Below are 24702 nucleotides of genomic sequence, written 5' to 3' on the forward strand. Positions count from 1 at the left end.
GACGGGCAAAAAATAAAAAAGGCAATGAATCTCAGCATCTGCTTTAAAACTTTCGGCAGAATGCGGGGAAACTTATGAAAGAAGGGGAAGATAGAAAAACCGGGAGGGGACAGGAGCTCTACAGAACAAGAAAGAAAGAAAGAAAGAAAGAAAGAAAGAAAGAAAGAAAGGAAGGAAGGAAGGAAGGAAGGAAGGAAGGAAGGAAGGAAGGAAGGAAGGAAGGAAGGAAGGGACACAAAGTGAATAAATTGTAATAAATAAAAAAATATTAAAGGCGATGAATTTATCCCTAATGATATTCTGCTATACTCGTAGAACTATGCCTAGCCCAGTCATCAACAGAAAGGCTTCATGCAGCAACTGATAGAACAGTTGCAAATACCCACAGCCAAGCATTCAGCGAAGCTAGGGAACCTAATAGAAGACGCGGGGGAAGGACTGTAGGAGCCAGACAGGTGGAGGACAACGGGAGAACAGGGCCCACAGAATTACCTCAGCAAGGCTCACAGGCACAGGAGACTGAAGCAACAATCCAGGAACCTGTTGGGGTCTAAGCTAGCCCTTTGCATATATGTTAAGGTTGTATACCTCGGTGTTCCTGTGGGGCTCCAAACAGTGGAGTGGACAGATGCTTCTGAATCTTCTGCCTGTTGGTGGTACCTTTCTCCTCCTACTGGGTTGCCTTAACATGAGGGTTTGTTCCAGTCCTACTGTAACCTCTTATGCACTGTTTAATTGATATCCCTGGGTGCCTGCTCTTTTCTTAAGGGAAACAGAGGAGGATCTAGGGAAGGGAAGATGTGTGGGGGAGGGAGGAAGAAACAAAAAAGGAGGGGAAGGAAATTGCTGTTTGGATGTAGTGTATGAGAAAAGAATAAATGAAAAACATTTCTTTTTTTTTTTGTCGGTCTTACCTTTTTTATAAAACACGCAAACACACACACAGTCTTTTTCTTTTATGCCAATCATATCCTCATCTTTTCCTAATTATAAATGCCATCTAGCCCATCAGTTGTTTCACTGACAGCATTTATGACAATGAAGCTTTAATGTTTATCCTAAATCCTTAACAGACAAGGAAACATTGTGTATTTGCAGATGAATATAAGAAGTGATATAAAACTACGTAGAAGTAAGAAAATTCCATATTTTCAAGATTTTAGATTTCTCTAATTTGCCAAGATAATAATTTCCTAATGCTTATTAATAACACATTACTTTAAAAGGGAGTTGCACTTGAGATTGTATTTTAAATACAAATTTTTGTTACATTTAAATACAAATTTTTATTATGGAGCCTTTAGTAATTCAGAAGTTGTCTACCCTGATGTTTTAACTTATTCAAATTATGAAAGTAAAAAAAAAAAGGAAACAAAAAATACAGATGACAATGCTAAATTTCTGATACTTTTTTCAGTTTTTCTTGTGTGATAATGATTAATGATCCCTGACTTTACTTGTCTTTTATCAAGCTTTCTCAGGTTCTGTTTTAGAAGTGATGCTTAACCTTTCTCCTCTTGATCAAGGGTATGGGAAGCTTCTGTATAATGACAGACTACAAATGAGGACTCATGAGATAAAGAGTTTGAAAATTTAATGTGTACAGATAGGGTAAAAATGAACTTTTACCCAGTGCTTGTCAGGATCATTTCCTATGAAATACTTAAAAATAGTAGCAAAACTTTTAAATAACAGTTAATTTATTTGAATACAGTAATAAACCAGCAATTTATGCATACAAATAAGTACAAGAGTTGTGAGCCGTATTAATAAATAACAAGTTGTGGTTCAATTATCAAGGTAGTATAAGTATATTCAGAAATCTATAATTTAGATAAAAGCAAATCCAGAAAAAATGAATAGTCTTTTACCCAAACATAAAATACACATCAAGGAAGACTAGTTTATTGTTCATAAGAATCATGTTAACTCTTAATATATGTTATTATAGCCTCCTTATCTGAATGGACTAGCCCTTTCTACCTTTCTTCATGTATTTTTAGCAAAACGTTCATGACTCTTCACTACCTCCTCACTGTACCTTCAGTTACAACACATTCCCTATGTATTCTCACAGAACTCAGAAAGTCACCATCACTATAGTGTGTGTGTGTGTGTGTGTGTGTGTGTGTGTGTGTGTGCTCATCTAGATTGGGTTAATCATATATATCCACAGTTTTGATGTTTTTATAAAAATATCAGAGCAAATGATGGCTTACTGTGGTTGTTGGCTGGATTTAGAGATGCCTAAAAAGTTAGCAAAGCATAATCCCGGTGTGTGTATGATGACATTTCCACATCAGACTGACTACAGGTCAGTGATAGGAAGAAAGGTGTTCTACCTAAATGAAAGTGACGTAGTCCTATAGGCTGGGATCCTGATGAAATGGACAGAGGAGGCTGATAAAAGCACATTTGGCTCCACATAAGAGAACCATACTCTGCTATGCTATCATCTGTACACACTAAGAATAGAGATTCGGCGGACAGCATGCAGGAGAAACTGCAATGGGCAAGTGAGCTTCCTCGAGACAGGCCACCATTTTGCACACCACGACAGATGTGACTCAGAGTAGCGCATCCCCAGAGGCTTTGTCTCCGGACTGCTTCTTGCTGCTTCTGTGCCTTCTCATGTTTGTCATATCTAGCATTGTGTGACTGGGCATTGGGAGACCGTCGCTGCTTATAGTTCAGTGTGCTTGCTTCTTGGGAGACAGCCCACTCTGTTGGACAATTTTCCTGCAGATCAATAAGAAAAATGAACTTTCACAAAATAATATTGCTTAGATGAATTAATGATTTTAAAGTACTTCTGATTGGGTTTAGTTTTAGGAAGTTAGGGTCCTTGATAGAAAGTCTAAGGATATGGTTTAAGTTGTTTTGCCAGAAAGATTGAATAAAGAGAGAATTAAGAGTAGAATGTACAGGGGTTCCAGGCCATCTCCATGAGTGGTCCTTGGCTGGAGTATCAGCTTCAAAAAAGAACCCTGTGCCCAGACTTTTAGGATCTGTTGCTGTCCTTGTGGAGCTCCTGTCCTTTCCAAGTCTTACTATCTCCTACTTCTTTCATAAGATCTCCTGTAGTCTGCCCAAAGTTTGGCTCTAAGTCTCAACATCTGCCTTGATACCCTGCACAGAGGTAGTCTATGGCAGTTCAGTGTCTTAGTGGCCTCCATAGTAATGAGGACAGAGTCTTTGATCACCTCCCCCTGAGGGGGGAGCAGCCTTACCAGGCCACAGAAAAAGACAATGCAGCCACTCCTAATGAGACCTGATAGACTAGGGTCAGAGGGAAGGGGAGGAAGACCTCCCTTTTCAGTGAACTGGGAGAGGAATACAGGTGGGGAAGAGGGAGGTTGGGATTGGGAGGGGAGGAGGGAGAAAGTTACAGGGGGGATAAAAAGTGAATAAACTGTAATTAATGAAAATAAAAATAATTAATTTAAAAAAAGAGTAGAATGTATCCTTTCCCTTAAAAAGGGGAGTACAGTGGGCTTTCATACATTATAAGCACAAATAAGTGTACTTGAAAGAGAAAAATAGGCTTGGGACAAGCTAATGATCAAAGAAGCATTCTAAGTTGGGTCTCAGTTCTTGGATCTTATAATCTAGGGCTATAGTAACAGGTTTCAGTGTGCTCCATGAAAGACAGGGTTATGAACAAAGAGTAAATAATTCTATCATAAATATAAGAATAGAGAATATATGATTAGCTAGTTTAGCTGAATAAAACTTCAACAATAAGACATGAGATAGATGATTTGTTTCTTGATAAATACAAATCTCATCAGCTAAACATAGAGAAAAACTTCCTATTACAAACTTGACTTGCTTAAACCGTGTTAATCAATGTCAAATGAATCATTGTTTGAGATTATGATGAACTTATGAAGAGAAAAAGATAAGAAATGCTAGAAAGGTATGAATTTAAAATGCTTAGTCAACAATTCTATTGTAATTTCCTTTCGTAATGACTTTAATCTGTTATTTGAAGAAGATGTTCTTGATTGATTTTGGAGAATATGAAACTTGTGTTTTTCTTTTTTTGTATTAATTATAGTTTATTCACTTTGTATCTCAGCTGTAGCCCCCTTTTTTGTTCCCTTCCAATCCTACCTTCCCTCCCTCATCTCCTCCCATGACCCTCTCTAAGTCCACTGAGAGAGGAGGTCCTTCTCTCCTTCCATCTGACCCTGGCCTCTCAAGTCTCATCAGGACTGGATGCATTGTTTTCCTCTGTGGACTGGTAAGGCTGCTCCCCCCTCAGGGGGAGGTGATCAAAGAGCCATCCAATGAGTTCATGTCAGAGACAGTCCCTGTTCCCTTTACTAGGGAACACACATGTGGCTTTTCTTACATAAAAAAAAAATTATCTTAGGTGTCATGAAAAGGCTAAGAGGAAAAATAAAGTTGTTGGAACTTTGCTCCATCTATCAAATGTGTGTGTGCATGTATGTATGTATGTATGTATGTATGTAAAGTGGTTGGAGCTTGTTGAAGCTTGCTTCATCTACCAAGTGTGTGTGTGTGTATTTGTCTGTGTATGTATGTGTCTGTTTTTTTCCCCCATTTCACAAGTCCCAGAGAGTTTTTCCCAGAGAATTAAATTTTACTCCTTCAGAGTAAAGTCTGCTGAGTGATTAATCACTGTCTCCACACACACTCCTCTTCTTATTTTTTCTGACCTATAGAGGCTGGCCTTCAGCATGTACTCTTCAACCTTTGAACATGGACTTACTTACACAAGACTACTAAAAGCTTGTATATCTATTTATCTTTCATGTATGAGGTTCCTGCCCTTCATGTTGTGTTACTATTGTTTCTCCAGCAATCCAGACTGTGGAAAGTCATCATAGGACTATGTGGACTATGACCTGATACCCATAGCAAACAAATTCTCGCTCAATCATATATATTTTCCACTGAATAAATATGACTAATACAAAAGCAGAGTTTATTTATAAGTCAAAGTGAAAAGAACGCAGCAGAGGAAAAAAGAACTTTTCTTTGAGGATGACTATATGAGCTTTTAATTGATAGATAAGTCTGCAGTCTGTGTTTTCCGAAGAGTAGGATTAGTACTCTGGATTGGATGGATAACAAGTCTGTCTACACAGGACTGTTCATCATAGCACTTCTTTGCTCTCATGTTCTTATCACTTCAAATGCCTCAGCTACACCCACCAACAATTTTAAAATTTTGGAGTCATTCAGTTTTTCTGGATTTCAAATAACTTTATTTGGTTTAGAATCTAGTCATAGAATAGCAGAATATTTTATGTTGAAGCAATATCTCCTTATTTCTACATTTTAATCAATAAATATTATGCATTTTCTCACTTGTTTTTGTTTGGTCTCCAGAATAAACAGAGACTCTTTCATTCATCTTATTTTAATCTCCTAATCTGATATTTAGCAAACCTCCAAAAACCAAACTTTTAATCAATAATCATCTATTATGAACATCCTCTAATCTCTGTGGGGCTTTCCCACCAGTTTGGAAAATATTTCTTTTTCCTCGGACTGTAACCAGATTCTGCTCTGCTGCTGTGCAACACCACAGTGGTAACAGGTGGGTGCTGTTTTCATTATACAATCTCATATCACTGAGATTCCAGGTGCCATGCGGTATCACTTTGTTCTTTCTGGCCCATCATTTTTGCCTTTTCTAAGAACACTCAGCTTTGACTCTGATGTCAGCAAGTTTTTTGTAAGATGAAACACCTTGCCTCCACACTGGCAGTAGCTTTGCCCAAATCATTCACTTTAAATATACACATAAAATGCAAATAGAAACCAAATATGGCTTGGGTTGGGGACAACATTAGCTTCTTACTTAATAGGAATGCAAGATCCTTGATCAAGTCATCTCTATCTTCTAACTAGGCTTCTTTACTACCAAAATTTTACGAATTCATCCCGCATCATCTTTTCTAGCCAAACCAATTATACCAGAAGAATATCCTAGTCAGTGTTACAGAATCATGAGAAATATTAACTGTTGTCCCAAATCACTAATGGAAAACGACACTTACATACCACAAGCAGATTCAAATTCTATAAATCAATTAACTTTTGGACTGTAAAAGCCTTTAAGACAAAGAATATTTTTCACATTATTGCCTCAGTATACAAAAATATTTTAAATATTCAAAAATTTATTTTAAACTCATAATTTAGATAAATTTTAAATAACATTTGTAACAAAGTAAGAATATTGACAAAAAATAGGCTTTCTTATGGCTCAAAGATTATCAAGATTAGAAATCAGAGATTTTTTTTAGAAAATTATTTTAACAAAACTTAAGCGAACCTTTATTTTTTTAACAACTTTCTATTCCAAAATTAAGTAGTAATGTAAAATGTTAATAAAAATAAGTGTTCATGTTATTAATTGTTATTTATATCACTATATCAGTCAATTTTCAGTAGAGCCCTAAAAATGTTCAATATTATTGTATTGTTCTGTTGAGGTACTATCCTAAGTTTAGTGATACGGAGGCACTAATCCAGTATCTCACAATTCATTTGGAATGGATTCCATATTCAAATTCAGAACTGCTCTGTTCCAAGACATGAGATTATATTCCTTATTTACGTCAAACTTTCTTAAGTGGTTTAGATAAGGGAGGCTTATAAGATAGCAGGTTCAGCCTTTCTGCTTAGAGATCAGGATAGAGAACAAAGAGCTCAGTGATGTATCCAAAAGACACAGAATAATTTGACTACATATTTTCGGCAAACTTCATGACTACTAAGAAGTGAACTCACACATTTAAGAACTAAAGATATTTTAATGCATTGAGAATATTATTAACTCTGCACTTGACATACACACACACACACACAGGGCATATTGTTCTTCCTAAGAACTAGACAGTTTTCAGGTATGGTAAGTACATGCCTGTAACTCCAGAACTCTGGGAGGCAGAGGCAGGCATATGTCTGTGGATCTGAGGCCAACATGGCCTCTACAAAGTGAGTTCAGGATAGCCAAGGATACACAAATAAATCTTGCCTTGAAAAACAAAAAACAAACAAACAGAAAAGACAATTGCCTCAGTCCTTGTGGGAGGTGGCCTAAGATTTAGAACAACTTGCTTGACAAAGAACAGCACAGGAACAAAAGGAAGGATAAATAGGCCTTTAATGAAACCAGATTTTAGGGGAAGAATGGTACAATCTGAAGAAGAGGAGAAGGAAGGTGAACTCAGAAAATAATTGACAGCCAGTGACACTGGTTCTTCAACCCCTTAAGTATTACTGATGTGGTTATGACAATAGAATTTTGTGCAAAATGACACAAAACTGAGTTCCACTTGAGGAATGAATATGAAGTATAATAAATACTATAAATAAATGAACTGTATTCTGTTACTTTTACCTTCAAGTATCCAGTCAATTAAAAGCTGTTCTGTGTGAGCTCAAACTCAGGATGGGTGGTTGACAGAGGAGACAGCTCACTGAACATACGATATTGAGCTTGTCTTTTGTGAACTTTCAGCATGGAAGAAGTTTGCTGTGTTTGCTTTCACATGTTTACACATTAGCCTGTGCTATGTTTACCATCCTGATTTAGATTTTGATCTCTTTATTTAATTTTAACTAAGCATTGACAAGAAGTTATTGAAATATCAGTATTTGAAAGTCATAAAATGACTGAGAATCTGCCTTGTCTCCCAATTCCTTAGCTCTTTGTCAGTCTTAACACATCCATACACACACGATTTTATTCCTCACAAGAAGCCAGAGAGGTGAGTGTATTGATTCTTCCAGGAAGGAACTCAGGACTCACAAGTGACTCATAGTGAAATGATTCATATGAAACTTAAACAGACCTTTGTCTGAATTCAGCTAGAGTGCTTTGTCAGGACACAGTCAGCATTTGAAGAATATTTTCACTTTTTATAAACTTATAAAGCTACCTCAAGAAGGAAGACTTGTTAGCTGAGTGATAATATAGTTTCTTTTAAAGAAAGAAATGTCTGTGTAAGAGAAATACTGTTCGTTAATATATTTTGAACTACATCAGTGGAGAATAACAGCATTCAACATAAATATGTGATTGCAGTGGAAAACATACTACATTTTAAGGAACATTAAAAAGATTGATCTTCCCAGAATATGAGAGTACTTCATGTAACTAATTAATATATGTATTACTGGGTATATACTCAATATGTAACATAAGCCTTTCTCTTAGGCTTTGTAATGAAAATTAACATAAACTAATAATCTAGAAGCTAAATGAAGAGTATATTAATGTAGCCCCAAGGAAGCTTCTTTTGTCTACAAAATATTCATACAGGGTGTCTTGCCAGGAATACCTGACTTTAGAATCCAGGCCAATGAAGAAATGGTGGAGACCAGCCCAGAGACTGAAGCAGTAAGTTGATCGTGTTCTTTTGGAAGCCTCTGCAACATTTCAATCATCAGGTTGTCTAAACTCCAACTAGCCAGATACTTAAGGGATAGAAATTCATGACCAATTTGTTAATGAATGAATGTAGCAGGAATAAAATGGGGTTATCTTGTGGATAATTCATTCTACTGTAATGAATAGATATACCTGGCTTAGATACGGGTCAAGACAATGGTTTAAAAATAGCAACTTACAGAACATTCTGTGACATTTCTGGGAGGATGTGAACACAGGTCTATAATCTTCAGATAGAAGACTGACCACAAAGCAAAATACAATTATACCGAAGTCATTTTAGTGAACTAGTAAAATGATTATGATTAATTGTAGCAGGATTCCTGAGGGGTGTGATTACTGATAATAATAACTAATTTGGCGGAATCTAGATTCAACCTAGAAACAAACCTATGAGCATGCCTGTGAGGAATTATCTATATCATGTGGGCTATGACAATGCTTATAAGAGATTATCTAGATTAGTTTAACTGAGATGAGTTGACATACCCTAAAAGCAGGCAACACCATTTCCAGTGCTTGGGTCCTCAACTGCATAAAAAAGAGAAAGTTAGCTGAGGACCAGTGATCATCATTCTCTACTTTCTGAATGCAGACACAAGATGCATAGCTGCCTCAATTTGGGCTGACAGGATTTCCCAAGGTGAAGGACAGTACCCTAAAACTCCTATTCAAAATAAACCCTTCATTTTTTTTTTTATTATAAGCCAAGTACATAATAGAAAGGGTGACTCAAAAAAAGCTCTATGTTCCAAAATCTAACACAACATAAGCTGAAATCCGTGAGTTTCCTGTACAATTTTCAGGAAGCTTGGCTAGCCAATTTCCTGTCCCCAGATTTTGCTTACTGCTTGTATAACTTTGGGAAAGAATCTTGTGAATCATGCAGCTTATTGAGGGTCTTGAGTCTAGTGATTTGCATTAGCCACCTAAGTCTTGTAAGCCTTGTTATGGTTTCTTTTTCCTCTAGGAGCAGATCCTTCATTTTGGAGAAAGAAAACACAACATGCCACCCTTTTCTCTAACTCCTGCATTCTTTCCCCCTCACCTGTTATATTTTCCCATTTGTAGATGGAGTAACATAAATGTCTGGTTATTTACTTTAATGTTGGGTCACTAACGGCAACAGCCACTTCACAGTGGTTCGACAATTGTCAGCATCTGTAATGCACTGCCCTCTCAAAGAATACTTTATCTCATGATTGACAAAGTTTGATAGAATCTGTGAGCACATATGTTTAGAATACAATTTTACAGGCATCCATCCATTAGACAAAATAGTAGCAGTTGGTTTCCAACTAGGACCTACAAACTCCCCATCCATGAGCTTTTTATCCTGCCCTACAATAATAGATTTGAGTTCCCCTTGTAGAGTAAGCTTTCATTCCAAATAGAAACCAATTGGCTATATCCATAACACTTTTTTCCACTTAGGTAAAAGTAGGCATATCTGGCATATTCATTACACACACACACACACACACACACACACACACACACACACACACATTTGTTCTGCATCATCTAGGGTCCATAGTCAAGCAAGACTCTTGCTGATAGTTCTAATATAAAAGGGATCAATAAGAAAAGAAACTCTCAGATCAGTTCTAGTTTGATTTTTCCATGTCAAGTACCTATAGAATGTGGTGTCTTCAAATAGTAGAGACTTAGCATCTATCTCTGCCATGAAACCAACAGCAATTGGAATGTCTCAACAGCGTATGAGAATGTAGCCTAATCCTTTCGTGGGAATTCTTCCTCAGCTGTCTAATGGTCCCTCAGGAGTGTGTTTTCCCACTCACTTACATTGCCTTTAGTAACATTTTTTACTTACTCTTTATATTGTCCATCCAGTTGTTTTTCCAAAAGAGAAACCACAACAATACATCCTCATTCCTTACGTTCTTATATTCTTCCTCACATTGTCCTTCCAGTTGTTTTTTTCCAAATCTGTGAGAAACTCAGGAATTATGGAACATGTTCAGATTTTCTAAAGGTCATTGCAGTCATTTCAAGTGTCTGCATTAAATAATTTGTTTTTGTTGTTACTGTGAGAAAACACTGTGATCAAGGCAACTTATAGAAGGAAGAATTGTAATGGGAGTTTTAGTGTCTTTGAAAACCTCAGTCATGTAAGGTAAACAAGTTTTTGTTTACAGGTGTGGGATACATACGATACGCCTCAAATTGTCCACAGCCATTAACTATGACTGTTTCACACTCCAGCAGGGCATGATTTATGCCGGCTGCAGACAGTTTAATTCTGAGGACTTGTGAAAGAATATAAATGCCAGAACCCTAAGAGGACCTCCTACAGCAGCTGTTGCTCATCCTGCTGCTGCCCACCATTGCAGCTGGTTCATCCTTCTAATGCATTTGCTGTTGCTATTTTGCTGGACTGCTTGATTTCTCAACTTCTGGGCTGCTGGACAGCTGGATATTGAGTACAAAGATTGGACTTGCCCCAAGGAACTATGTCAACCAAGGTACGCTGAGCCTTTTCCCTCCAACTGTCTTTCTCATCTACCTAGTGTTGGGGGTTTGGAAGGAATTAGAAAGAAGGGCTGGAAGGGAAGCAGAGGTATAAGAACCCTAATAAATTAGATAAAAATATATTTTGAAATAGATTAAAAATAAATTTAATTAAAAACAATCCATTTATCTTTGGCTCTGGAGAGATAAGAATGTCATGATGGCAATCACGGAAGCAAGAGGCAGGCATGGGAGCAGAAGCAAGAAGCTTGGAACTCACATCTTGAGCCACAAAGCCTAAGCAGAGAAAGTTAACTGAAAGTGATAGAGGACTTTTAATCTTAATACCTACTACCAGGGCCTCACTCTGTCCAACAAGACTTCACCACTAAATCTCCTCAATCAGTGCCACCAGCTGAGGACCAAGTGGTAAAATGCCCAAGACATTTGTCATTCGAACTACCACCGTGGCATCTGGTCTTTGTAACTTAAGAGTACACTAAAAAAAGAAAAGAATTGTTTGCATAGTACAGTACAGACATGTATCTATTGTTTATATAAAAAAGAAACATTGGCTGGAGAATAAAAACCTTCCTTGGCCTGAATCAATCCCAGGGGCGTGGTTTGAATAGTAAAGCTCCTCAGAGCCTCATATATTTGAGTACTTGGTCATTAGGGAGAACTACTTGAAAGGGATTTGGGAGGAGTGACTGCTCTGGGGTATGTGTGGTTTTTGTTGGAGGAAGTGTGTTATGGGGAGTGAGCTCTGAGATTTCAAAGGCCCAAGCCAGGCTGGTTGTCTCTCTCTTCCTGTTCTCTGCAGATCTAAATGTAGAATTTCTGGCTTTGTTTCCAGCACTGTGTCTATCTTTGTGCTGCCGTGCTTCCTGACATGAGGAGAATGAACTAACCCTCAAAACTTGTAAGCAGGCCCCAACTAAATGTTTTATAAAAGAGTCGCCATGGTCATGGTCTCTCTTCACTTCAATAGGACACTGGTTTAGGCAGATGGAAATATATTCTCTAGTCTGGTATGCCAGCTGCTGAAGTCGGCTTCCAGGTTTTAACATTGTTTGGGATGTTAAACCATGCTAATATTCAAGTTTATTACTGTGGCTCCTCTGGTCATTCTCTTAGCCCCACACAAAAGGGCTCCAGAATGGGAGAGACATCCTGATTGGTCAGAGAGAGGCTTCCCTCTCCCTGGTGTCACTGACTGTACTAACTTGGGGAGGGACTTTGTGAGTCTTAGAACATTCTGAGATTTCACAGCCTTAATTTGCTTGAACTTCTCTCTTCCCTCCAAAAGAAAATATGTCAATTCAAAGAAAATGTCTGTGTAACAACAAGGCATGTGTTTATACTCAGTGACTCTTTTCTCCTTGTGCTACTGTTAGTGACAAAGACCAAGTTACTTCCAAAATTTTATTTATGACATACTATAATAATTTCTAATTAAAATTCAAAATCCTTCCTATGTATATGAGTTTAGAATGGTGAACTATTAAAAGGTATTTTAATGTAGTGATTAAAAATCCCAAATTAGATGAGAGTCACCATTTTACATTAACATAATGCCCACATAATTTCAATTTAAATACATTTCCATATCCTTTGATCAGAACCATGTTAATATTCAAGTTCATTACTTCTTACTAAATACTTATTTTACATAGAGGTCATATGACTATGTTAGTTACTAAGCATACTTTCAGGAGTTGGAATTTTTAATTAAAAAGTTTAATTGAAATACCAAATGTGCAATATACCATTAGAGAAAACAAGCCAGATACAATTCTCTTCATGTGTCTTGGAAGCTGTCATCTCTCTTCCTCTACACTTTAGAACCTAGAAAGATTAAGTCAATACACTTTCCAGGACAGGTTCATTTATTCTTAAAATTGTAAATGATATCCAGAAAGTCAGCTTTTTTTTTTCTAGATTCAATTATAAATATAATCACTTTTCTCCACACCCACAAAAACTATGTTTCACACTTTCTGAGAAATAGCAAGTGCCTTTATGAGACAAGCATCCTTACTAATTCCTGGAAGTAATTTTCTACCCAGCTTGATGACTATGATTCAGTATTTGTGTCATGAAAAGTATTTGTTAGAAAATACCACTATAGAAGTCTTTGACTTAGGTTACTAATTCTATAGCATTAAAGTCATTTTATTAAGCATTTGGTAGTTTATAAGATTATCTTTTGGGACATAATGACAGGCAGTCAGGACATAAAATTTTCAGTTAGAATTTAACCATAAAGTGCTGTCTTATTGATTGACAATTCTGTTATGAATTTAAGCCTGGGATGTAAAGCAGTCTATTGAACATTTATTTTATTATTGAGCTGCCTGCAGCTGTGAGAGGAAAAGGACATGTTAGCATGGGTAAGTGGAGGTTAATGTTTTCAGAGCTCTTGACTTAGCTTGATCTGCAGCACAATTACAATTGAGGTTTGTGTGTGAAAGGTTTGGAAAGTTACACCTAAGTCAAAATAGATACATACTAAAAAATATAGGAAGTTTTGGAGTCCACATTGGTGCCTGAGAAGCTGAGCTTGGCACAAGGTGGAACTTGGATGATCTGGAACTAACCTGATTACTAATAGACATTTGATCAACAGCAAATTATTTGCATTTATCAAGCTGCAAATATTTCATATGGAAAACAAAATTACTGAGTAGGCTTTAGTAGTTACAGTCGTGACACAGACAGTGCAAATTAAAATATTGCCTATGAAGCCTTCATACATTTCTTTTCAGTGTTAGCTGGCATAGATTTTACTATCAGTTTTTTGGCAATTATCATCAGAACAGCAACTCTCCTGACCTGCAAAAGAACAAGGGTGCCTACTCTATTCGCTTTTCTGAATAAGAATTAATCATCCTCCATAGGATCATCCTTGTTATTTAGCTTCTTTAGGTCTGTCGATTGTAGTATGGTTATACTGTTTTATATTGCTAATAGTGGTTTAAGAGAGGGAACAGGATGGGAGCCTACCATAGATGTCCTCTGAAAGACTCCACTTAGCAGGGCATTGAAGCAGATGCAGAGGCTCTCAGCCAAACTTTGAGCAGAGAACAAGTAGTCTTAGGAAAGAGTGGGGAAATAGAAGGACTGGGAGGGGACAAGAGCTCCATAGGAAAACCAACAGAGCCAGCAAATTTGGGCCCTGGGTGGCCTGCAGAGACTGGTGCATCAACCAAGGACCACGCATGGAGAGGACCTAGACATCCCTGCTAGATGTAGCCAATAGTCAGCTCAGTCTCCATGTGGGAAACCTAGTAAGGAGAGCAGGGTCTGTCTCTGACATGGACTCTGTTGTCCACTCTTGGATCACTTTCCCCTGGTTGGAGCGACTTGCCAGTCGATGGAGAAAGAGGATGCAGCCAGTCCTGATGAGACTAGATAGGCTGAGGTCAGGTGGTAGGGGAGGAGGACTCTTTCTTTCTGAGGACTATGTGAGGATAGGGAGGAAGAGGCGGGATGGGTGGGACTGAAAAGAGAGGAGGGAGAAGCCTACAATACAGATGTAAAGTGAATAAATTTAAATTAAAAGAAAATAAAGAGCAAGGGTGATCTTCCAGAGGGTCTGAAGCTGTACTACGTAGCATCAACTGTCAACATGACACAGCCCAGAGTGACCTGAAAAAAAAAAAAAAGAAAGAAAGAAAGGTCTCAACTGAGTAATTATTTTATTATGTTGGCCAGTGGATATATTTATCTCCATAAATATCATCTTGGTTATCTTCAGCCCACTGTGGTCGGTACCGTTCCCTAGGCAGGGCTGCATAGGAAAGCGAGGCTAGCAGCACCCTGTGAGAAAGCCAGCAAGCAGTGTTCCTTATGGTTTTTGCCATCAAGTTCCTGCTTCAGTTTCTATCTTGGCTTTCAGCGGTGATGCACTATGACACAGAAGTGTAAGATGGAATGCCCCGTTCGTCCCATAGACTTTTGCTGAGTGCATTATTACAGCAACAGAGGGGGACCTAGAACAGAAGCATTTTCATAAAATAAGACAAGATCAAAAATCAAAGCTAGAAACGTATGGGGGGGAAAGCTATAAATGGCGAAGACTTAGAGGACAATAACCACTGACAAGAGCATTTCTCCCCACACCACTTTGTTCTACTTTCTCCTAGGGTCAGAGGGAAGGGGATGAGGACCTCCCCTATCAGTAGAATTGGGAAGGGGTATAGGAGGAGATGAAAGAGAGAGGGTGGGATTGGGAGGGGACAAGGAAGAGGAAAAGAAGGGGTTACAGCTGGAACACAAAATGAATAAACTATAATTAGTAAAAAAATAAATTAAAAAAATGTAACTACAGCTCACTAGAACCACGAGAATACAGAAACTGATAGAGCTTTCAGTGCGTGAGCAGCTCCTCTTGCTCTTTGCCATAGAATCACACAATATGAAATCTAGTGAGTGGGGACTTGTCTGTACTTAGCCAATGTCTCTATCATTTAAATTTCTTTTTCTGTTCTTTACAGTACTCTACCTTTAATAGACAATAAATTGCATATAAAGCTTTAGAATTAAATATAGAAACTGTTGTTAGAAGTCTTGTTTTGTAGTGCATGTTTTTGTTTGTTTTGTTTGGTTTATTAATTTACTTATTTATATTTTGAGGCAAAGTCATACTGTGTAGCATTGGCTGGTCTGGAGCTCACTGTGTAGAACATACCTACCTCAATCTCAGAAATCTGTCTGCCTCTGTCTCCTGAGTGGTGGTATTTGTATTAAAAGCATATGCCACCATGGCTCACTTTTGTAGAGCATGCTTATAATTCCACAATATGAAATAGTGCCATTGAGAAAGTTGAAACTGGATACTAAGAAAAACCTACAATGAAATTGTATAATTGTAAAAATCATATAAATATAAATATATCAAAACAGTGAAATTATTACATTTCACGCAGGAAAAAAATCTTAACTTACATGGGTATCATAACTCAATAATCACTAAACAAAATGTAGCAGTTATCAACCTTGAATGGACTAAACTAAGGAAAAGAATAATTTTTTGTTAAATAAATATAAAATTTTAGTGTTTACAAACATAATAAGGAAAAGAAATAGATTTTAAGGAAGAATACAGTTGCTGTTTCTTGACCTATGAATCACTCATATAATTTTATATGATTATGCTTGTAAAATCCCAAGAAATGGAGAGTTACAATAAGTACCCATCAAGATTATGCAGAAAACATGTTAAACTCAGAGTTTGTTTGTTTTTTTAATTCCTTGGGGGGGGGGGTTATTAGGAAGTTAAAGCATTTTACCTTTGTCATTGTTATTTGATGTATTGATTAGATTCTTCATAGATTTGAAGAAGTACACAAATAAAAACGTTAAGACAGGAAGAAATTATTTTGACTCCTGATTTTAGACCATTAATTTTTTTTTGGTGTACAGTGAGGAAAAACATAATGACAAAATGACACTGCAGAGGACAGATGCTCAACTGATGAAAGCCCAGACACAGACAGAGAGAAAAAGTAGTCAGGGATGAGATGTACCCTCAGAGACATTCTTCCAGTGTTCCAATTTGTTTCAAATTGATCCACTTCTTAGCCCTATCATCTCCCAATAATGCCATAAAATTATGACAACTGCACTTAATTAATCCGTTCATTTGATGAGAGACTATATAATCCTGTCACAGTCCCAAACCAAGATATCAACACATGTATCTCTGAGGGACATTTTATAACCAATCTACAAAAAGGAGTATTAATTACTTCAGGAATGCATGCTCTGGAGATTACTGGTTATAATCACCAGGTATAAAGGAATGATATTGTATTTTTTTTTCTAATTTTTCTTTGGTTGATCATATCCATTATCTACCAAGACCCCTGAATTTGTGCAGGTCACTGTATTTCATTAACATAAGATATTTTGAAATACAGTAAAATAGAATTGTGAATTAAGTAAGTAGAATTTTAGGCGATGGTCATATAAATCCAAAAAGAAAAAAAAATCTTAGTATTTAGCCTCTAATAGAACATTTTTATCAACCCCTAGATTCTACCAAGGCTCCAGAAATACAGGGGGCAAGGAGGCTGAAGATAGTAAGAGCTGGAGGATTAAAAGAAAGGATATAAAATTATTTTCTAGATATTCCAGACTTACTAACGGATGTTAATAATAAGATGATTTATTGCATACATAAACTCACAGAAGCTTCGGTTACCTCTACAAGACTTCCATATATCAAGTAAGCCAGAACTCTCACCTGGATGGTGGGGGGATTGATAAGCTCAAGCTACGCTTGTTACTGTGGTATAATGAGAGATAAAGTAAGAACATCTTCATTTGGAAGTACAAGTAAAATTATGTAAGGATAATTCCAAGAAACTCTCTTGTAAAGTGGTTACAAATTGGAAAGTTATAAATTAATAGGAAATTGTAAAAAAAAAAAAATGCTGAGCCTTAATCCTTTAGTATTCTCCAAGAGACCACTATTTAATTGCCTGTTTTTTAAAGTATTTTTCCAACTCTTATTTATAAAACACTGACCTAGTTTTTATTTTCTGCCTACAACATGCTGCATCAGCTCAGACTTTACTAGTGATCAACTAATGCAGATTTATTATTTGTAATTCATACCATCAGGCAGCACTAACAGAAACTCTTCCTTGAGCACAGCAAGATAAAACCCCATGAAGTCCAGTGCGTGTTGTTTATGTCTCTGGATCATTGCTGCACCATTTCCAAAAGTATCCAGTCACAAAGTCTTTTCCTTTGGCCTTTCCTTGACCGTGAACAATATGTATACATGAGGAGATAATTTCTTTTTTATCTTTGTATTTATGTTTTCTTGCACAGAACCTTGTAATGTCAATGAATGAAAAATTAATTAAGAATGAATGAATGATTCCAAGGTCAGATAATTGAATGTTCTTATCATATACATGCTATGAGAGTAAGCTGTATTTTTATGGAAATAAGTACTAGAAAGTGGCAGTAGGAATGTGGACAGATGGGAAAATCACAGGATTAATTCTAAGAGAGTAAGGTAAATCTAAATACTAGAGATGAAATGCAAATAAAGAATTTGCAGGGGGAGAAACTTTTAAAGGTAAAATTTAACTTTACAGTGGATGATGTTTCAATTAACATTAGCCACTGCAATGGCCCTAAAGGTTTTTGTGGTTTTTTTTTTTTTCTAAAGTGTAATAAAGGAGGAGATCAATGTATTTTATGTCTTTAAGAAAAAAAATGAAAGCATGTTTATAATAGCAGCATCCTTGATGATGTTCAAATCAATTACACCAACTGCAAGAGTGAGTTGTAGAATAAAGATTTTGACTGTTCTTCAATAAGCATAAGAACAACTAATGACAGAGAAAATCAGTTGGTGACTTGTTAGTTTAGGACATATGGATTTGATCTTAAATAATAGAGAGATATTTTTTTCTAGCCTTGCTCCATTAGAACAGCACTGCTCCTTGCCCTTTCTCTTGACACAATTATGGATTGCAAGTAATGTGACAGGTGTCAAATGAGCCACTAAAGCAGGTAAATAGTGCCATAGTCTGAACATCTCCTCCAAATTTCATGATAAACCTTAATTTCGACTATGGCAATAAGGATGCATTTGGGACCCTTATAGGAGTGTGCGGAGTGCTGCTTTGTCTTCTAGCTGTCATGAAACACAAAATGCAGCCCTTTACTCCCCCAGATTATGAAGTAGCCTAGTATCACCGAGGAAATACACAATGACATGTGCTGCTTGATCTTAGCTTTTTTAATTGTAATTTTAATTTTTTTCTTCACAATTTATTCATTATGTGTCCTGATTGATGCCCCCTCCTGCAATTCCTGCCATTTCCATCTTCCGTCCCTCTTCTCCTATATCCTTCCCCTAGGCCACTGAAAGGGGGGTTCTCCACTATATCCATCTGCCCGTAGCTTGTTAAGTCTCATCAGGACTGCCTGGACCCTCTTCCTCTGTGGCCTGGCAAGGCCGCATCATCAGAGGCGAGTGATCAGAGAGCAGTCAGCCGAGTTTGTGATACAGGCAGCCCCTGCTCCCCTCACTCACAGATCCGCATGGAGACTGAGCTGCTAATCGGCCACATCTGAACAGGGGATCTAAGTCCTCTCCATGCATGGTCCTTGGTTGGTGCATCACTGGGCTCAGATCTTTTAGATTTTTGGTCTCCTTTCGAGGCCCCTGTCCCCTCCATGTCCCTCTAATCCTACCCCTCTCTTCCTCCATAAGACTTCCTGCACTCTGCCCAAAGTCTGGCCCTGAGTCTCAGCATCTGCTTCCATCCCCTGTTGGGTAAATTCTTTCAGAGGACCCTCTATAATAGGCTCCCATCCTGTTTCCTCTCTTCCACCACTTCTGTTATCTGTCCTGTTTGCCATTCTGAATGAGATTTAAGCATCCTCCCAAGGCCCTCCTTAGTGTTTAGCTTCTTTAGGTCTATAGTTGGCTATGCTATATTATATGGCTAACATCTGTGTATAATTGGTGTATACTATGCCTGTCTTTCTGCTTCTGGGTTACCTTACTCAGGATGATCTCTTCTAGTTCCATCCTTTTGCCTGAAAATTTCATTATTTCCTTATTTTTAATAGCTGAGTAGTATTCCACTGTGTAGATGTACCAGGGGAAGGGCCTTGAACTCATTGGCACAGGAGACAACTTCCTGAACAGAACACCAAAAGCTCAGGTTCTAAGATCAACAACCAATAAATGGGATCTCGTGAAACTGAAAAGCTTCTGTAATGTAAAAGACACTGTCAACAGAACAAAACAACAGCTTACAAACTAGGAAATGATCTTCACTGACCCTACATCTGACAGGGTTAGGGTCAGGCTAATATCCAGAATATAGAAAGAACACAAGAAATTAGACACCAACAAAACATATAATTCAATTAAAAAGTGGATACTGAGCTAATCAGAGAATTCTCAATAGCGAAATATAGAATGACAGAGAAACGCATAAAGGACCTCCCCTATCAGTGGACTTGGGGAGAGGCATGCATGCAGAAAGGAGGGGAGGGTGGGACCGGGAGGGGAGGAGGGAGGGGCTTATGGGGGGATACAAAAGGAATAAAGTATAATTAATAAAAGTTAAATAAAAAATTTTAAAAAAATAGCTCAACATCCTTAGTCATCAGGGAAATGCAAACGAAAACAACTCAGAGATTCCATTTTACCCTTACCAGAATGACTAAGACCAAAACCTCAAGTGTTTATGCCATGGGTATAACCTAGAACTCCTGCTTGGATATAGCCCATGGCAACTCAGTATCCAAGTGGGTTCCCTAGTAAGGAGAACAAGGACTGTTTCTGCCATGAACTCAATGGCTTTCTCTTTGACCCACCAACCCCAAGGGAGGAACAGCCTTACTAGGCCACAGAGGAGGATATTGCAGCCAGTCCTGAAGAAACCTGATAGGCTAGGGTCAGATGGAAGGGGAGGAGGACCTCCCTTATCAGTGGACTTAGAGAGGGGCACAGAGGAGATGAGGGAGGGAGGGTAGGATTGGGAGGGAATGAGGGAGGGAGCTACAGCTGGGATACAAAGTTAATAAACTGTAAGTAATACAAAAAATAAAAATTTAATTAAGAAAAAAACTCATCTCAAGTGACAACACATGCTGGAGAGGATGTGGAGAAAGGGGAATCCATGTCCATTGCTGGTAGGCATGCAAACTTGAACAAGCACTTTGGAAATCAATCTGCTGCTTTCTCAGAAAATTGGGAAGAGTGTTACCTTAAGATACAGCTCTACCACTTCTGGTTATATACCCAAAAAATGCCCCACCATTCAATAAGGACATTTGCTCAACTATGTTCATAGCAGCTTTATTTGTAATAGCTAGAATCTGGAATTACAAATTTCAGATGTCCCTCAATGGAGGAATTTATTTTAGCTTTTTATCTTAGCTTTCCACACTCAAGCATTGTGAGAAAACAAACAAGCAAAATATTATAGTTTGTGATTTGTAGATCTGTAGCATCCTGTTATTGTAATGCAAAAATAACAATAGATAGACAAAACACATTTTTGAATTATATTACTTGGATTCTCATCACTATTATAAAGCCATAAACAATTAAAGTCATAATATAAAAAGCTGATTTTGGTTGACAGTCCAGGATAGATTATTCCTACTGCCTTGGTGCCCTAGGAAACAACACATCATAATTGCAGTATGATAAAGCAAACTGTTCATAGTGTGGGCTAGAATCGAAAGAGAGGAATAGTCAGGATCCGGGTTTCTACAATCCTTTTTAGGGCATGCCTCCGATGGCTTCAAGTCTGCCCATTAGTTCCAATCTCTAGAAGATTCTGTCAGCTCACATGGTACCAAGCTAGGGACCTAGTTGTAATCACATGGTTCTGTGGGAACATTCACAGCCCAAACTGGCATCTAGATCTCTCAGCACACTGACCTGCATTCCTCCCCTGTCTTTTGTTTTTCCTTAAGGAAGCCTTTCTTCCTGTTTCCACTTTATATCTTATGATATATCTTTATATCTTATGATATTTTCCAAATGCGTGGAAAGCTGTTTCATAAACACATAGTCATAACTTGCTTTGGAGGGTGATTGGGTTCATCTAACCCAGATAAATCTTTGACCCCCTCACCTCCCCCAAAAATGGAGCAGCGTTAGTGGATAAACACTTGGAAATGAGCTCACCCTCCTCACTGACAATGTGTGGTCAGGACTTTTCCTTGTTTTCTTAAGGCAAAACCATAAACAATACCCTCATAATGAAAACTAAAGAGGACACCCTCTAACTAAACTGGACTCCTAGTGAAGAGAGGGGAACACCAAGCCACCCACAAAAACTTCAACTCAAAATATACCCTGTTTAAAAGAGAAAGTGCAGGAATAAAGGTAGAACAGAGATTGAGGAAATGCCTGGCCTTACTTGAGACCCACCACATAGGAGACAACCTACCCCTGACACTATTAATGACACTCTGCTATGCTTTCAGGCAGAAGCTTGGCTGGCATAGCTGTCTTTTGAAAGGCTGCACCTGGCAGCAGATTGAAACAGATGCTGAAACTCACAGCTAAACATCGGGTGAAGCCTCGGGAGTCTTGTGAAAAAGTGGAGTGTGTGGGTTGTGGGGAGGAGGATAGGAGAACTTGGAGTTGCCAGGAGCTCCACAATAAGACCAACAGAGCCAACTAACTAGGGCCCAGAGGGCCTGATGGAGTCTGAAGCACCCAAACAATGACCATGAACTGATCCTCAGCCCCCTACACAGGTGTAGCAGATAAGCAGCTCAGGCTTCATGTGGGTTCTCTAATAAGGGGAGGGCTGTCTCCTACATGGACTAAATTGCCTGCTTTTTAATCATGTTCCTCTGCAGGGCTGCCTCAACAGACCGCAGAAGAAGAGGATACATTCAGTTTTGATGTGACTTGATGAGCTAAGGTGGGTTGGTAGGTATGTGTGTGTTCATGGGGGTGGGAGGGAGGTCTTCTTTTCTGAGAAATAGAAGAGGGCAGGATGGGAAAGAGGGAGGGAAGGTGGGACTGGACTGAGTGGAGGGAGTGGCTATGACCTGGATGTAAAGTAAATATGTGTGTGTGTGTGTAGGTCACAAAAATGCTTAATGATTAAAGATCAATAACACATTTAAAGACCACCCAAAGTCCTTTTAATTATAAGGAAGAGAGTTATGAATCAAATCAAATGCCAATTCACAAAATTACTCCATAAAAAAGTAGTCCTTGATTTGACCACAAATTCCTTTGGAACACAGGAGCTGACACCTACTCCAGCTAGCAATATGAAATAATATGCTGTGTTTGTCTTGGTTAGTTGATTCAGTTTTGGAAAAATTATAATCAAATACATATGCTTACCATGGCTTTAGTTAACTCTGTAATTCTGTAATTCCTCCTTTTTAAACTTCATGGCTAGTTAGAATTTCCAAGTGTAAAGATCTTGTAGGATTCATCATTTGCACATAAGAGCTGAAACAGGGAAAAGGTGGGTTCTCTGTGGCCTCTCCAGGAAAGGGGTGTGCTGTAGAGAACTCTTAGCCAGCTTGAAACAGACTTGAAAGGTGCGAGCACAAGAAGGACTTACTAGAAGGGAGACCCTTACAAGCATTTGATCTTACAGATCATGTTAGACTTTGACAAGGCTTAATGTTCCAAACCTGTCTAAGTTAGTCCGTTTGGCTTATCTATACTTCACTTGAAAAAAGAAATAACACTTTCAATGCACCTTTTAAGTGCTGGGGTCTCTAAAAATATAACCTGTTATGTCTGTTATCAAATTTAAAAATAAACAATTTTGGTAATACATGTTCTCTGACTACATTATTAAAAAACACGTAGATCATTTTAAGAAAATGTGATTTTTCAAAAAGCAGTAAAGGTAATAGCACCCTGTGAAGTAGCAGCAAGCAAGGTCACATCCTTAAAATCCAAGTACAGGGAGTATTTCTGAGACCTACTAACTTTGCATGTATTACAAATAGGTCTTTTTCTAATTTTTAAAAACCAGATGGCCTGGAACTTACAGAGACCTATCTGCCTCTGCCTGCCAAGGTCCGGGATTAAAGTCATGTCTCTCCCACCCCTCAACCTAATGTTCATGGTACACCACAGCTTCCATGGTCATATTTTTGTTTATTTGTTTTTAATTTAATATTTTTTTTATTCTCTGAAAGGGAGGTTACAAATGTGCACAAGCAGATATGATAGGACTAGGAAATGAGTGGGATTAGGGTACATGATATGAAATTTACAAACAATCAATAAAAATTTATGGGAAGAAATATGTATATTTACCTTTCATTCTCTCTCTCCACCTCACTCACTCACTCATTCCACCCTAACCCATGAAATAAGAAATCCTAGAGACCACTTTGATTTACTCCCACAACTATGGCAGACACAATGTCAAAGCCTGGCAAGACAGCAAAAGTCACCTTTTTCTCCCAACAGAGTGAAGAAAGTATCACTCCTTCTCTGCTGACAGATATTTGCTTAAATTAAAGATGGAAGGCAACTTCCATGAAACTCTAATGTTCAAAAGAAAGGCTTGAGTCTACACTGCAGGTTTGGGACACAAAGGACGAAAGTTCTTAAGGGAGCAGTACCTGCTCCAGCGAAACTATTTCTGCCCCAAACCACAAAAGAGTCCCTAAACACTATAAAACTACTGTGAGGAGTGAAACAAAATCTTCAGTCCCATTTCCCTAGCTGGCTTTATTATTGTTGTCTTCTGAGATAAGCCTTTACCAGAACATGTGCCCTGCAAACTCAGTCTCATAACTGTGTGTTTAAATCAACTCAACTCGGAAACTTTTGATTGAAGCCTGTTTTTTCCCCTGTGTATAAGAGATAAGGAAAATTGGTGAACTATTTTGAGGCCTTTGGGCTAGGTATGATTTTGGTATGTTTTCATTGATCCTAATACGAAATGGAACACACAGGGAGGTGTGCAAAGAGATACGGGCTGGTCCAGGTACACTGAAGAAGCGGCAGCCATGTGTAAGCCAGCCATGCACTCTCTGCATCCAACAGCCTCTTTTCCAATGTGCAACAACCTCACTGATATAGTTCTTACTTCCTGTTCAATGGAGAAAGCTTTGCCTGAGTTCAGACAAATCCTTCATAAATGATAAGTTGAAGGAACATGGTAGAATTATATTCTAACCAGTTCAGGTAGTATATGGAGACTACCTGGTTCATATAAATACTTATTTCAGCCTGAGAAAACATGAAAGATTATAGGCCAAAATATAGGGAGTCATATAAAACACAAAATGCTTCATAT

Source organism: Meriones unguiculatus, chromosome 6, assembly GCF_030254825.1.
Source record: "Meriones unguiculatus strain TT.TT164.6M chromosome 6, Bangor_MerUng_6.1, whole genome shotgun sequence".
In the NCBI taxonomy this organism is placed as follows: domain Eukaryota; kingdom Metazoa; phylum Chordata; class Mammalia; order Rodentia; family Muridae; genus Meriones; species Meriones unguiculatus.